At 39.7% G+C, this 14,572-nt stretch overlaps 1 non-coding gene across 1 annotated transcript; it reads left to right on the forward strand.

The window, feature by feature from the left end:
- Positions 1-1,253: 1,253 nt before the first annotated feature.
- On the forward strand, positions 1,254-1,334 carry TRNAL-CAG (transfer RNA leucine (anticodon CAG)). The gene has a single exon. It is a non-coding gene; the product is annotated as a tRNA-Leu (tRNA).
- Positions 1,335-14,572: the final 13,238 nt, after the last annotated feature.

Raw genomic sequence — 14,572 nt, forward strand, 5'->3', positions numbered from 1 at the left:
GACTTCGGCTTCGGATTCGGATTTGAATTTGGTCAAATGATCGATTGTTGAGTAAATAGCCATTTATTTGTTAATAGTAAAATATTAATAGAAATGTTATTAAATATTTGTTTTAATAACAGAATATTAATATTAAATCCGTTTTTCTGTTTTGGTAACAGAAAATTAACTACCCTCTTCAATTTTTCATCTTTATTGTTGAGTAAATAGTCATTTATATAATGACATTTATCTTGTGGCCATTTTGCAGAAACATTCATTCTGAAGAGTTGCACCTCTTTAGATTTCAGCCCAACTTTGGCTATAAATACAACACTATTCTGCTCAGAATTTCACCACGATTTTCTGAGTTTCTTCTCCTTCTTCTGCATACTTTTAGCATCAAACAAAGCAAAAGTAAGTGTGATTTGCTGCCGAATTTTGTGTTCGCTGAAACAATGGGGTTTGAAGTACCACTACACTAGTGTGTAATTCGTTCTATTCCGGAAGGAAATAATCCATAACCTTAGGTACTAGGAGGAGATTAAATTCCTTAAGGAAACACTGTGAATTCAGTGGGCTCGAATTGGTTTTCTGTCATTTTTATTTATGTTCATTTATATTTCCAGAATTATTTTACAAATACAGTATACTAACATTTTTTTTTTGTTAAATTGTCTAGTATCTGAAAATTATTGTTCTGAATAATTCATATTCACGCCAGGTAAGGTTCATTAAAAAAGTGCTCCTTACTATGAGTTTCTCTATTTCCAACGCTCAACCTTAGACCTTGGTTATGGGAGAGAACTTCATACATCCCAATACCATAATAATACTTGATGATTGATCATTTCTATACTTATTGCGCCTTAGGAAAACAATGGAAGATCATCTTTTCTTTTTGTATATATCACTACTATTTTGTCTTTTTAAAATTTGAAGTACTTTTGGCCATTTTGGCATAAAGATTCCACTAATCTGAGAAATTTCGAAAACTGCTGCAGTTATTCTTCAATTATCTCCGAAAAGCAACCACCTCATCTCTGGAAAAAGAAAAGGAGACAGTAATACTTGGTTCTTTTTACAATTTAATACTAAGAAATTTTAAGAGTACTATTTTTAGATAAATTTTCTTTAACGAGATTTATTCAAATAGTATCTAAATATCTTTATTACAGAATTTTATGTAATTTCTGAATAAAGAGCAAGAAAATTAAAGCATCAATGTCTAAGTTCTTAAATATATATATTTTGTAACACTGCAACCTCACAAAGTCAAGATGGCCGAGTTGGTCTAAGGCGCCAGTTTCAGGTACTGGTCCGAAAGGGCATGGGTTCAAATCCCATTCTTGACATGACCTATTTTTTTTAAGCTGTAATCTTTTGAACATCCGAGGGGAAAAAAATCTTTTGAATTTCTGAGAAAATCCAGCCATTTCTCTTAAATTAATGTTGCACTTTAGAAAATAAAATAATTTGTCACTTAATATTACACAATCATTACAATAATGCATGTATTTCTTGTAAATGACATAACTTTTTTAGTAACGATTAATTGAGGTGTTTGGATGAATTCTGCATTTTGAGGCATTAAAAGTCTCTTTTAGCATTATCTCGATTTGCGTACGCAGTCCGGATGCGAAGCCGGAAAGCCTATATGTTAAAATCTATGAAAAATGATAAATTTTGACTTAAAATGCATTTTAGTTGACTACGGTCAACATATTGGGTAAACGGATCTGGACCCGTGATTTGACGGTCCTGGAGGGTCCGTGAAAAAATATGGGACTTGGGCGTATGCCCGGAATAGAATTCTGAGTTCCGAAGCCTGAGAAATAAATTTTTAAAGAAAATTATTTTCTGGAAATTTCTATGAGTTTTGGAAATAAAATGCATTTAGAATTTGATGGTATCGGGCCCGTATTCTGGTTCCGGATTCCGGTACAGGTCTTATATATGAAATAATATAAGTCTGTGAAATTTGGTAAGAAACGGATGTCATTTGACGTGATTCGGACCTTAAATGCAAAATTTGATGTTTTAAGAAGTTTTGAGAAATTTCATTGATTTTGAGGTTTAATTCGTTGTTTAAGAGGTTATTTTGACGATTTGATCGCAAGGATAAGTTCATATGATATTTTTAAGTTAGTACCTATGTTTGGTTTGGAGCCCCGAGGGCTCGGGTGAGTTTCGGATGTATTTCGAAAGGTTTTTGAACTCATAAAAATTGCAGGTTCTTCAGTTTCTGGTATGCTGGTATTTTCTTCTTCGCGTTCGGGGGAGGACCCTCGCGAACGCGATGAGTTATTCATACTGAAGAAAATTTCCTTCTACGCGAATGCGAGACCCAGGTCGCAAACGCAAAGCTTAGGGGGGTCTTCCCTTCGCGAACACGGGCCTCGTATCGCGAACGCGAAGGCTTATGAGCCTGTGTAGGGGGAGGGGTATTATACCTACGTGAACGCGACCACCTGGACGCGAACGCGAAGGCTTGAGGAGTTAGTGCTCCGCGAACGCGAAGGTCTCTCAGGCCTAGCTCATCGCAAAGGCGATGAGCCTGTCGCGAACGCATAGACCAAATTCGCCCAGTTATTTTTATGTTAAAAAACAGAATGTATTACGGGAATTTCACCATTTTTCATAAACTTCATCTTCTCCATACCTCTTGGGCGATTTTTGAAGAGGAACTTTACCATAGCTTCATAGGTATGTAATCCTAAGCTCGTTTTCTTTCATTTTTATCAACACCCAGTAGATTTCTAGGCCTAAAACATGAGATTAAGGTTGAAAATTAGGGATTTGGGTAGAGTTACGGCTTTTTGATTATTTGGAAATTTGACCTCGTTTTGGGGTCAGATTTCAAAATAAATTATATATTCGGGCTCGTGGGTGAATGGGTGATCGAGTTTTGGTCCGAACCTCGTGTTTTGACCAAGACTTTTTGGGAGGGATGATGGGAAAGCTATAATTAAGCATTGGAATTGGGTTGTTTAGCGTTTATTGATGTTATTAAGTCGATTAAATCTAGATACAATTGATTTGGAGCGGAATTCAAAAGGGAAAGCGGTGTTTGAGGCTTGAGTTGGCCGTGGAAGTTCGAGGTAAGTGTTTGGTCTAACCTTAGCTTGAGGGATTAGGAGTTGTGTCTATTTTCTACGTGTTAATTATGGAGTACAACGTATAGGCATGATGACGAGTATCTAAACGTCGGTGTCAAGCATGCCCGTGAGTCTTGTGTTATAAATGCTTATGACTCCGTTGTGGTTTATTGTGCCTCCCATGTTATTTTGATATTATTGTTCCCTTGCCGGGATGTTGTTGAGATATTATTTTTCTCTTGCCGTGATATTGTTGAGATATTATTGTTCCCTTGCCGGGATGTTTGTTTGATATTATTGTTCCCTTGCCGGGACTCCTCGTGATTATTATTGGCTTGTAACTGGGAGCGGGTGGTACGCCCATCATAAGATATGATGAAATGGGAGCGGGTGGTACGCCTACCACAAGAAATGATGAAATGGGAGTGAGTGGTACGCCTACCACAAGATATGATGAAATGGGAGATATATGATGAAATGGGAGCGGGTGATACACCTACCACGAGACATAATGAAATGAGGTTGGGTGGTACGCCTACCACAAGATAAGTAAAATGGGAGAATGTAATACAGGAAATGGAATCGGGTTGCACGCCTGCAACAAGATGTGGAAAGAAAGTGAAATCTGCCTTTGTTTTCCTTATTCTTGTTAGTGGTTGGATTTTGATTCATTTATAATTCTCTTGATATCCTGTTTTTACATGTTATTCCCCGAAGCATGTTTCTCCCTCCCAACTTTACTTGTTTATTTCTGTATTTCTTTTTCGCTGTATATATTTGAACTTCACAGGTTTATTTGGTAGTGTGGTACTAGCCTCGTCACTACTTCACCGAGGTTAGGCTAGACACTTACCAGCACATGGGGTCGGTTGTACTGATGCTATACTTTGCATTATGTGCAGCTCCTGGAGCAGCTTTTGGACCGTAGTTGGAGGCTAACTTCAGTCCAGGCGGAGATCCAAGGTAGACATTCAGGCGTCCGCAGGCCCTGGCGTCTCCCTCTATCCTTATTTCTTGCTTCATTTCCCTTTATTCAGAAACAGCGTACTATTATTTCTTCAGACTTTGTATGTAGAAAATCTTAGACTGTCTGTGACACTGTGACACCAGGTTTTGGGTGGTTCAGGCTTAAGTATTTGTAATAGATTCAGATTTCATATATGTTATTGTTGTCTTCCGCTTAAATTTGGATTTTTTCGCTGTTATCACGTTATCGCCTTATATTTGTTAAAAAAAATATTAATTGGATAATGAAGTAAGTAGTTAAAGGATTGGCTTGCCTAGCTCACGTTAGTAGGTGCCATCACGACTCCCGAGGATGGAAAATCCGGGTCGTGACAAGTTGGTATCAGAGCTCTAGGTTACATGGGTCTCACAGTTCACAGACAAGCTTAGTAGAGTCTGAGGGATCGGTACGGAGACGTATGTATTTATCCCCCAGAGGCTACAGAGTTAGGAAAAACTTCACACTTGTTCTTTCTTGTCGTGCAGTTTGGTTTCTCAATGCTAATTGAATTTCTACTATGTTCTTTCGCAGAAGGTGAGAACATGCGCTTCCTCATCCACCAATCAGCAGCCCGAACCCCCAGCAACAGCTCCCACGAGGGGCAGAGGGCGAGGCCAAGGTCGTGCTAGAGGCCGAGGCAGGGGAAAAGCTCAGCCACGAGCAGCAGCACCTGTGACGGAACCTCAGGTTGATTTTGGTGAGGGGGTTCAGGCCCCAGCAGTTCCGGTGGGCCCAGCTCAGGTCCCAGAGGGGTTTATTACTACTCCAGTCCTTTAGGATGCTCTGGTCCAATTAGTGGGTCCTTATAGAGAGTGTCACCCGGGCAGGCTTGCTTCTTGTAGTACCAGCCATCTCTCAGGCTGGAGGAAGAACCCAGACTCCTGCTACTCGCACTCCGGAGTGGATGGCTCCCCAGTTTCAGACTCCATCAACTCAGCTAGTTAGAGCGGTTCAGCCAGGTGTGGTAGCTCAAATCGGTGATGGAGCAGCTATGTCCGCCGATGCTTTGTGGAGATTGGACAGGTTCACCAAGCTCTTTACTACTACTTTCAGCGGCGCATCTTCTGAGGATCCCTAAGATTATCTAGACAGTTGTCATGCGGTTCTCAGGAACATGGGGGTAGTTGAGACCAATGGGGTCAATTTTTCTACTTTTCGCTTGTTTGGATCCGCCAAGACTTGGTGGAAAGATTATTGCTTGGCTAGACCAGTCGGATCACCAACTTTGACTTGGGAGCAGTTTACTCAGCTATTTCTAGAGAAGTTCCTCCCTGTCACTCAGAGAGAGGTCTATCGGAGGCACTTTGAGTGTCTCCAGTAGGGTTCTATGACTATTACCCAGTATGAGACAAGATTCATCAACCTAGCTCGTCATGCTCTTGCCATACTTCCCACCGAGAGAGAGAAGGGGTGAGGAGGTTCATTGATAGACTTATTCAGCCGATTTGTCTTCAAATGGCTAGGGAGACTGGGAGTGAGATATCTTTTCAGAAGGCGGCCAATGTGGCCAGGAGAGTGGAGATGGTTCTGTCGCAGAGAGGTGGTCATGGGTCGGACAAGAGGCCCCGTCATTCAGGCAGATTCAGTGGTACTTCGTTTGGAGGTAGGGATTCATATGTTAGAGGCCATCCTCCTAGGCCTTTTCAGTCAGCACTTCAGGTTTATCACGGTGCTTTAGGCGGCCGTGGTTCTCAGATGCAGTATTCTGATCAGCAGTCCTACAGTGAACCGTCATCTCCTATCAGTGCGCCGCCGCTTTAGAGTTTCCAGGGTCGTCAGTCCTAGCAGCTGAGGGCTTGTATTACTTGTGGCGACACGAGTCACATTGCTAGGTATTGCCCTCGAGCACCGAGTAACTCTCAGCATCAGGGTTCTCGTGCCATGGTTCAGGCACCAGGTGTTCCACAGATCGCATAGCCAGCTAGAGGTAGGGGTAGAGGTGCTAGAGGTGGAGGTAGAGATGCTAGAGGTGGAGCTCAAACCGCTATAGTTAGAGTCCAGCCAGCTGCAGGTCGTCCCAGAGAGGTAGTCCAGGGTGGTGAGGCCCAGCCCCGATGTTATGCTCTTCCAGCCAGGCCTGGGGATTAGGATTCCGATGCAGTTATCACAGGTACTGTTCTGGTTTGTGGCAGCGATGCTTCAGTTTTATTTGATCCAGAGTCTAGTAACTCTTATGTGACATCTTATTTTGCACCGTATCTGGTCATGCCTAGTGATTCCTTGAGTGCCTTTGTATATGTGTCTACACCAGTGGGTGATTCTACTATGGTAGATCGAGTCCATCACTCTTGTATGGTCGTGATTGGAGGTCTTGAGACTCATATCGATTTGTCGCTTCTGCACATGGTTGATTTCGATGTCATATTAGGGATGGACTGGTTATCACCTTACCACGCTATCTTGGACTGTCATGCTAAGATTGTGACCTTAGCCTTGCCGGGTTTACCTCGTTTAGAGTAGAGAGGGACTCCTGGTCATTCTACCCGTAGTGTCATCTCTTATGTGAAGACTTGGCGTATGGTCGAGAAGGGGTGTTTGGCCTATTTGGCATATGTTTGTGATTCTAGTGCCGAGGTTCCTTCTATTGATTCTGTGCCTGTTGTTCGTGAGTTCCTTGAGGTATTTCCTTCAGACATGCCGGGTATACCACCCGACAGGGATATTGACTTTTACATTGATTTGGCTCCGGGCACTCAGCCCATTTCCATTCCGCCGTATTGTATGGCCCCACCTGAGTTGAAAGAGTTAAAGGAGCAGCTGCAAGACTTGCTTGAGAAGGGTTTCATTAGACCCAGTGTTTCAACTTGGGATGCGCTGGTGTTGATTGTTAAGAAGAAGGATGGGTCGATGAGAATGTGTATTGATTACCGTCAGTTGAACAAGGTTATGATCAAGAATAAGTATCCATTGTCGGGGATTGATGATTTATTTGATCAGCTTCAAGGTGCTAAGGTATTTTCGAAGATTGACTTGAGATCTGGCTACCATCAATTGAGGATTAGGGCATACGATGTCCCTAAGACAACTTTTCGCACTCGGTACGGGCATTATGAGTTCTTGGTGATGTCATTCGAGTTAACAAATGCCCCAGTAGCTTTTATGGATTTGATGAACCGAGTGTTCAGGCCTTACTTGGATTCGTTCGTGATAGTCTTCATTGATGATATTTTGATATATTCCCGCAGCCGGGAGAAGCATGAGCAGCATCTTAGAGTGGTTTTTCAGACCTTGAGGGATAATCAGTTATATGCTAAGTTCTCGAAGTGTGAATTCTGGTTGAGTTCAGTTGCATTCCTGGGTCATGTTGTATCAGCATAGGGTATTCAGGTTGATCCGAAGAAGATTGAGGTAGTCAAGAACTGGCCTAGACTAGTATCAGCTATAGAGATTCGGAGTTTCTTGGGATTGGCAGGCTACTATCATCGGTTTGTGGAGGGGTTTTCATCTATCATAGCCTCGATGACCAGGTTGACCCAGAAGGGTACCCAGTTCAGGTGGTCGGATGAGTGTGAGGCGAGCTTTCAGAAGCTCAAGACAGCTCTGACTACGGCACCGGTGTTGGTTTTGCCCACAGGTTCAGGGCCTTATACAGTTTATGGTGATGCATCTCGTATTGGACTTGGTACAGTGTTGATGCAGGATGGCAAGGTCATTGCCTATGCTTCGCGGCAGTTGAAGATTCATGAGAAGAACTATCCGTTTCATGATTTAGAGTTGGCAGCTATTGCTTACGCGTTGAAGATTTGGAGGCATTATCTGTACGGCATGACATGTGAGATGTTCACGAATCACAAGAGCCTGCAGTACTTGTTCAAGCAGAAGGAGTTGAATTTGAGGCAGAGAAGGTGGTTGGAGCTATTAAAGGATTTTGATATCACCATCTTATATCATCCGGGAAAGACCAATATGGTGGCTGATGCTTTGAGTAGGAAATCAGCCAGTATGGGCAATCTTGCTTATATTCCGATCGATGAGAGGCCGCTTGCTTTTAGATGTTCAGGCTTTGACCAATCAGTTCGTGAGGTTGGATGTTTCTGAGCCCACTCGGGTGTTAGCTTGCACGATCGTTCATTCTTCTTTATTGGAGCGTATCCGTGATCGGCAGTATGATGATCCTTATTTGTGTGTCCTTAGAGACACGGTGCAGCATGGAGGTTCCAACAGGTTACCTTAGGTGATGATGGAGTTTTGAGATTGTAGGGTCGAGTTTGTGTGCCTAATGTGGATGGTCTTCGAGAGTTCATTTTAGAGGAGGCCCACAGCTCCCGGTACTCTATTCATCTGGGTGCCGCGAAGATGTATCAGGATTTGCGACAACATTATTGGTGGCGGAGAATAAAGAAGGATATTGTTGCATATGTGGCTCGGTGTTTGAATTGTCAGCAAGTTAAGTATGAGCATCCGATGCCTGGTGGTTTGTTCTAGAAGATTGAGATTCCTGAGTGGAAGTGGAAGTGGATCACTATGGAATTCGTTGTTGGACTCCCACGGACTCAGAGGAAGTTCAATGCAGTGCGGGTTATTGTTGATAGGCTGACCAAGTCAGCGCATTTCGTTCCTGTGGCAGTCTCCTATTCTTCCGAGAGGTTAGTTGAGATCTATATTCGGGAGATTGTTCGTCTTCATGGTATGCCCAAGTCTATCATTTCGGACTGAGGTACGCAATTTACCTCGCATTTATGGAGAGCGGTTCAGCGAGAGTTGGCACACAGGTTGAGTTGAGCACAACATTTCATCCTCAGACGGACGGGCGGTCCGAGGAGATTATTCAGATTTTGGAGGATATGCTCCGAGCTTGTGTCATTGACTTTTGAGGCTCGTGGGATCAATTTTTGCCTTTAGCAGAGTTTTCCTACAACAACAGCTACCAGTCGAGCATTCAGATGGCTCCTTACGATGCTTTATAAGGTAGGCAGTGTCGGTCTCCGATTGGATGGTTTGAGCCGGGAGAGGCTCGATTTATGGGTACGGATCTGGTTCAGGATGCCTTGGACAAGGTCAGGATAGGCTTCGTATAGCTCAGTCCAGGTAAATGAGTTATGCCAACCGCAAGGTTCGTGATTTGGCATTCATGGTCGGTGAGCGGGTATTGCTTCGAGTGTCGCCTATGAAGGGCATGATGAGATTTGGGAAGATGGGCAAGCTTAGCCCTAGGTTCATTAGCCCGTTTGAGATTCTTGATCGAGTGGGAGAGATGTCTTAGAGACTTGCATTGCCGCCGAGTTTATCAGCCGTTCATCCAGTGTTTCATGTGTCCATGCTTCGGAAATATCACGACGATCCATCCCACGTGTTAGATTTTAGCACTGTCCAATTGGGCAAGGACTTGTCTTATGAGGAAGAGCCGGTAGCTATTCTAGATCGGCAGGTTCATCAGTTGAGATGGAAGAGTTTTCCTTCTGTTCGTGTTCATTGGAGAGGTCAGCCTGCAAAGGCATCGACCTGCGAGCCCGAGTCTGATATGCGGAGTCGTTATCCCCATCTTTTCCTCGACTCAGGTACTTCCTTCTTATGTCCGTTCGAGGACGAACAATTGTTTTAGAGGTGGAGTGTTTAAAATGTATTTCGCATTCCAAGGCCTTAAAAACCTCTTTTAGCATCACCTCAATTTGCGTACGCGGTCCGGGCATGAAGCTGGAAAGCCTATATGTGAAAATATGTGAAAAATAATAAATTTTGACTTAAAATGTATTTTAGTTGACTACGGTCAACATATTGGGTAAACGGACCCGGACCCGTAATTTGACGGTCCTGAAGGGTCTGTGGAAAAATGTGGGACTTGGGCGTATGCGCGGAATCGAATTCCGAGGTCCCAGGCCCGAGAAATGAATTTTTAAAGAAAATTATTTTCTAGAAATTTTTATGAGCTTTGGAAATGAAATGCATTTGGAATTTGATAGTATCGGGACCGTATTCTGGTTTCGGAGCCCGGTACAGGTCTTATATGTGAAATAAGATAAGTCTGTGAAATTTGATAAGAAACGAATGTCATTTGACGTGATTCGGACCTTAAATGCAAAATTTGATGTTTTAAGAAGTTTTGAGAAATTTCATTGATTTTGAGGTTTAATTCGTTGTTTAAGAGATTATTTTCGCACGGATAAGTTCATATTATGTTTTTGAGTTAGTACCTATATTTTGTTCGGAGCCCTGAGGCCTCGGGTGAGTTTCGGATGTGTTTCGAAAGGTTTTTGATCTCACAAAAATTGCAGGTTCTTCAGTTTCTGGTGTGCTGGTATTTTCTTCTTCGCGTTCGCGGGAGGACCCTCGCGAACGTGATGAGTTATTCATGCTGAATTAAATTTCCTTCTATGCGAACGTGAGACCCAGTGAAATGGGAGCGGGTGGTACGTCTACCACAAGACAAGTAAAATGGGAGCGGGTGGCACGCCTGTCACGGGATACAGGAAATGGGATCGGGTTGCACGCCTGCAACAAGATGTGGAAAGAAAGTGAAATTTGCCTTTGTTTTCCATATTCTTGTTAGTGGTTGGATTTTGATTCCTTTATAATTCTTTTGATATCTTGTTTTTACATGTTATTCCCCGAAGCATGTTTCCCCCTCCCAACTTTACTTGTTTATTTCTGTATTTCTTTTCCGCTGTATATATTTGAACTACACATGTTTATTTGGTAGTCTGGTCCTAGCCTCGTCACTACTTCGCCGAGGTTAGGCTAGACATTTACCAGCACATGGGGTCGATTGTGCTGATGTTACACTCTGTACTATGTGCAGATCCCGGAGCAGCTTTTGGACCGTAGTTGGAGGCTACCTTCAATCCACGCGGAGATCCAAGGTAGACCTGCAAGCGTCTGCAGGTCCTGGCGTCTCCCTCTATCCCTATTTCTTGCTTTATTTTCCCTTTATTCAGAAACAGTGTGCTGTTATTTCTTCAGACTTTGTATGTAGCATATCTTAGACCGTTTGTGACACTGTGACACCAGATTTTGGGTGGTTCAGGCTTAAGTATTTGTAATAGATTCAGATTTCATATATGTTATTGTTGTCTTCCGCTTAAATTTGAATTTTTCCGCTGTTATCACGTTATCGCCTTATATTTGTTAAAAAGAAATAATTGGATAATGAAGTAAGTAGTTAAAGGATTGGCTTGCCTAGTTCACGTTAGTAGGCGTCATTACGACTCCCGAGGGTGGAAAATCCGGATCGTAACACTATCAAATACATGTTACCTCTCATCTGCATAGATACTAGGTAACTCTGTCCAGCTGCCTTCATCGCAAGTATTGAATAACTCTGCTCATTATTAATGTTTAGGTAGATGAGATAAAATCATCTCATATTATTTTCTTTGCTGTTATTTGGACCCTGATCACCACAATGTATCATCTCGAGCTTTCTATTCAGTGTAACCAAAGGCCGATTCAGACTTTTAATTTAGTGGGTTGAAAATTCTCCATTCTTTGAAATATATGGGTATAAAACATAATTTTTATATTGCTCTTCATACTTTCACACACACACACACATATATATATATATATATATAGACTTTCACACACACACACACATATATATATATATATATATATGTGTGTGTGTGTGTGCGCGCGCGCGCTCTCTCCATTTAAAAATTTGTGAATCTATTACTATATGGGGAGTCAAACAATGTTTTCTTCGACCGTGTTTTTGCAAATAACTTTTAAATACGGAATGGTCATATATGCCATTGAACTATGCGAATTAGGACAGATATGCCCGTCGTTAATAGTTTGGCACATATATGCCCAATCCATCCAATACTTGCTCATTCATGCCCTTAGTTTAACGGTACCTCTATTTTTCTTTATTAAATAATTAATAATTGGACCCAACCGAAATTTGCTGACCCGATTCGTCAGGACCCGATCCATCCTTATTTCAAAGATATTTTTTGATATATTATTTTTGTTTGATTGAGAAATTGTGTGATAATCATATTTATTTGAGTAATTTGATAATCAATTTTCTTTATACATCATTTTGGGAAGTACTCCTATTAAAAGTAGTAATTGATATTTATTTATTATTTTAATAAAATAATATTCGAATTAATTTGTATTTTCTTCAATTATTTTACCATTAATCAATACCCTTTTGCCGAAAAATTACATTATGTAGCTAGGTTAATTTTTTAAAATTTTATGTAGATACATTATATGTTAAATCTCCTTAACTTTTTCTTTACTTCTTTATATTTTGATACCCTCAATGAAATTCCTAGCTCCGCTACTAATATTAGGTATAAACTAATACATGAATTTTTCAGGATTAGCAATTCAAGTTTCAAAAAATAGAAACCAAACACCAGTAAAAAGAAATCCCAAATTTTACACCCTATCCTCCACTTTTACAAACTACCATATGTCAGCTACCTTTATACACAATTAGAGACTGAAAAAATCTGTGAATTCCAAAGTAAACTATTTCTCAAAATGCAAAATATTTTTTATGGAAAAGGTTCCAAATTTTCTTAAAAAACAATAATGAATTAGTTTTATCTAAAGTTCATCCAGTTATATGGGAAAAAGAAATTTCAGTGACAAAGACTAAAAATTAGTAATAATAAAAAGGAAAAAGGAAAGACCTTTGAAGATTATCGGAGGGTTTAAGTTTGAAACCAGCTAATTTGAAGATTATAGATGGTAAAATAATTAAAGAAAGCACAAATTAATTCGAATATTATATTATTAAAATAATAAATAAATACTACCAATTACTACTTTTAGTAGGATTACTCCCCAAAATGATGTATAACAAAAAAATCGATTATCAAATTACTCGAATAAATAAATATGATTATCACACAATTTCCCAATCAAACAAAAATAATATATTAAAAAATATCTTTGAAATAAGGGTGAGTCGGGTCCTAACGGATCGGGTCAGTAGATTTTGGTTGGATCCAGTTATTAATTATTTAAGAAAGATAAAATAGAGATTCCGTTAAACTAAGGGCATGAATGAGCAAGTATTGGACGGATGAGGCATATCTGTGCCAAACTATTAACAACGGGCATATCTGTCCTAATTCTCATAGTTCACTGGCATATATGTCCCTTTTCCGTTTTAAATATTTTGAATTGTTAACTATTATAACTTAGTAAATTTTTTTAGGTAGTTTCAAACTTATAGTTTATTTCTCAATGGGAACTAGATGCTGGATATTTTCCTGATTGCTCGTAAGCTTGAAAAATTTTCTTGAAGGAATTAGACATAATTATAATAGAGAAGATACTGCAGGTATTAAAACTTGTCAGGATTCATAGAGAAGTGTACATGCAATCAACATTTGCTTATTTCTAATGCAGCCTTTCATACTTTAACTACAATTCTAAAGATTCAAAGAGATTCTTTTTCCTTTTTTAGATGAAGAGATTCAATACATTCAAATTTTTTTCTTTTTTCTTTTTGATAATCGAGAAATCCTCGAGGGCTATAAAAAAGAAATCTCTGATGGCAGTAGCACAAGTTCCGAACCTCGGCGGATAATGGGCTCGATGTTCTATTCTTACCCACTTAAATACCAAATTTTTTCAATGTGGTATTCAAGTAAGTGACGTGTGCCTAACCCACTCATCATGCACTAGAGTTTTCATACAAAAAAAGGTGAAGTTCTATTAGTAATTAATTTCAAGAACTAAAACTATTGTTCAGTAAAAAATTGTTCAGTGAGAAAACTCATCTCATTTACACATTAATTTCAAGAATTAAAACTATTGTCCAGTAAAACATTGTTCAGTGAGAAAACTCCTCTCATTTACACATTAATTTCAAGAATTAAAACTATTGTCCAGTAAAACATTGTTCAGTGAGAAAACTTCTCTCATTTACACATACAACTACGGTATCTGCCATCTTAGGAACTACTAACTACGTAGTACTGAGTTCCAGAGAGTTGCTTGGTTTCAAGGGCTCCAATTTCTTTGAAAACTTGGGCTTTGTCAGCCTCAAACTGCTCATTCTCTACATATAAAACGAAAATGAAAGGAAAATGACACTATATAACCGCTTTCAAAATAATAATCGAAAAAATATTTTTTTTTGTGTACATATATATAGATATTATGTATGTTATATACGAAAATTATACAAATTTTATACATTTTTTTAGCTACTAAATATAAATAGTTTCTGGCAGGGGCGAAGCTACGTGTTATAAAGGGTCGTCGTCAGTTGACCACCCTTCGTTGGAAAATTACACTGTGTGTGAACACCTAATTTTTGACAATATTTAATTTTTTATCACCTCTTTTATGTAAATATTTTAGGGGGTTTTAACCTACTATTATTTTAGCTTTATTACACTTTTTATTATAGGATAAAAATACCAAAAAAAAAAAATAAAAGCTGAATTATCACTATTAAATTTTTTTTAATCTTTTTTTGTTTTTTATATAAAAAAATCCGAAAATATTTTTTTTTAAAACAAAAATAATAATTTCGGGAATGATTTAAAAAATAAGAAAAAGGGAAGTATTGAATAAAAAA

Source organism: Nicotiana tabacum, chromosome 11 (assembly GCF_000715075.1).
Source record: "Nicotiana tabacum cultivar K326 chromosome 11, ASM71507v2, whole genome shotgun sequence".
Lineage (NCBI taxonomy): Eukaryota > Viridiplantae > Streptophyta > Magnoliopsida > Solanales > Solanaceae > Nicotiana > Nicotiana tabacum.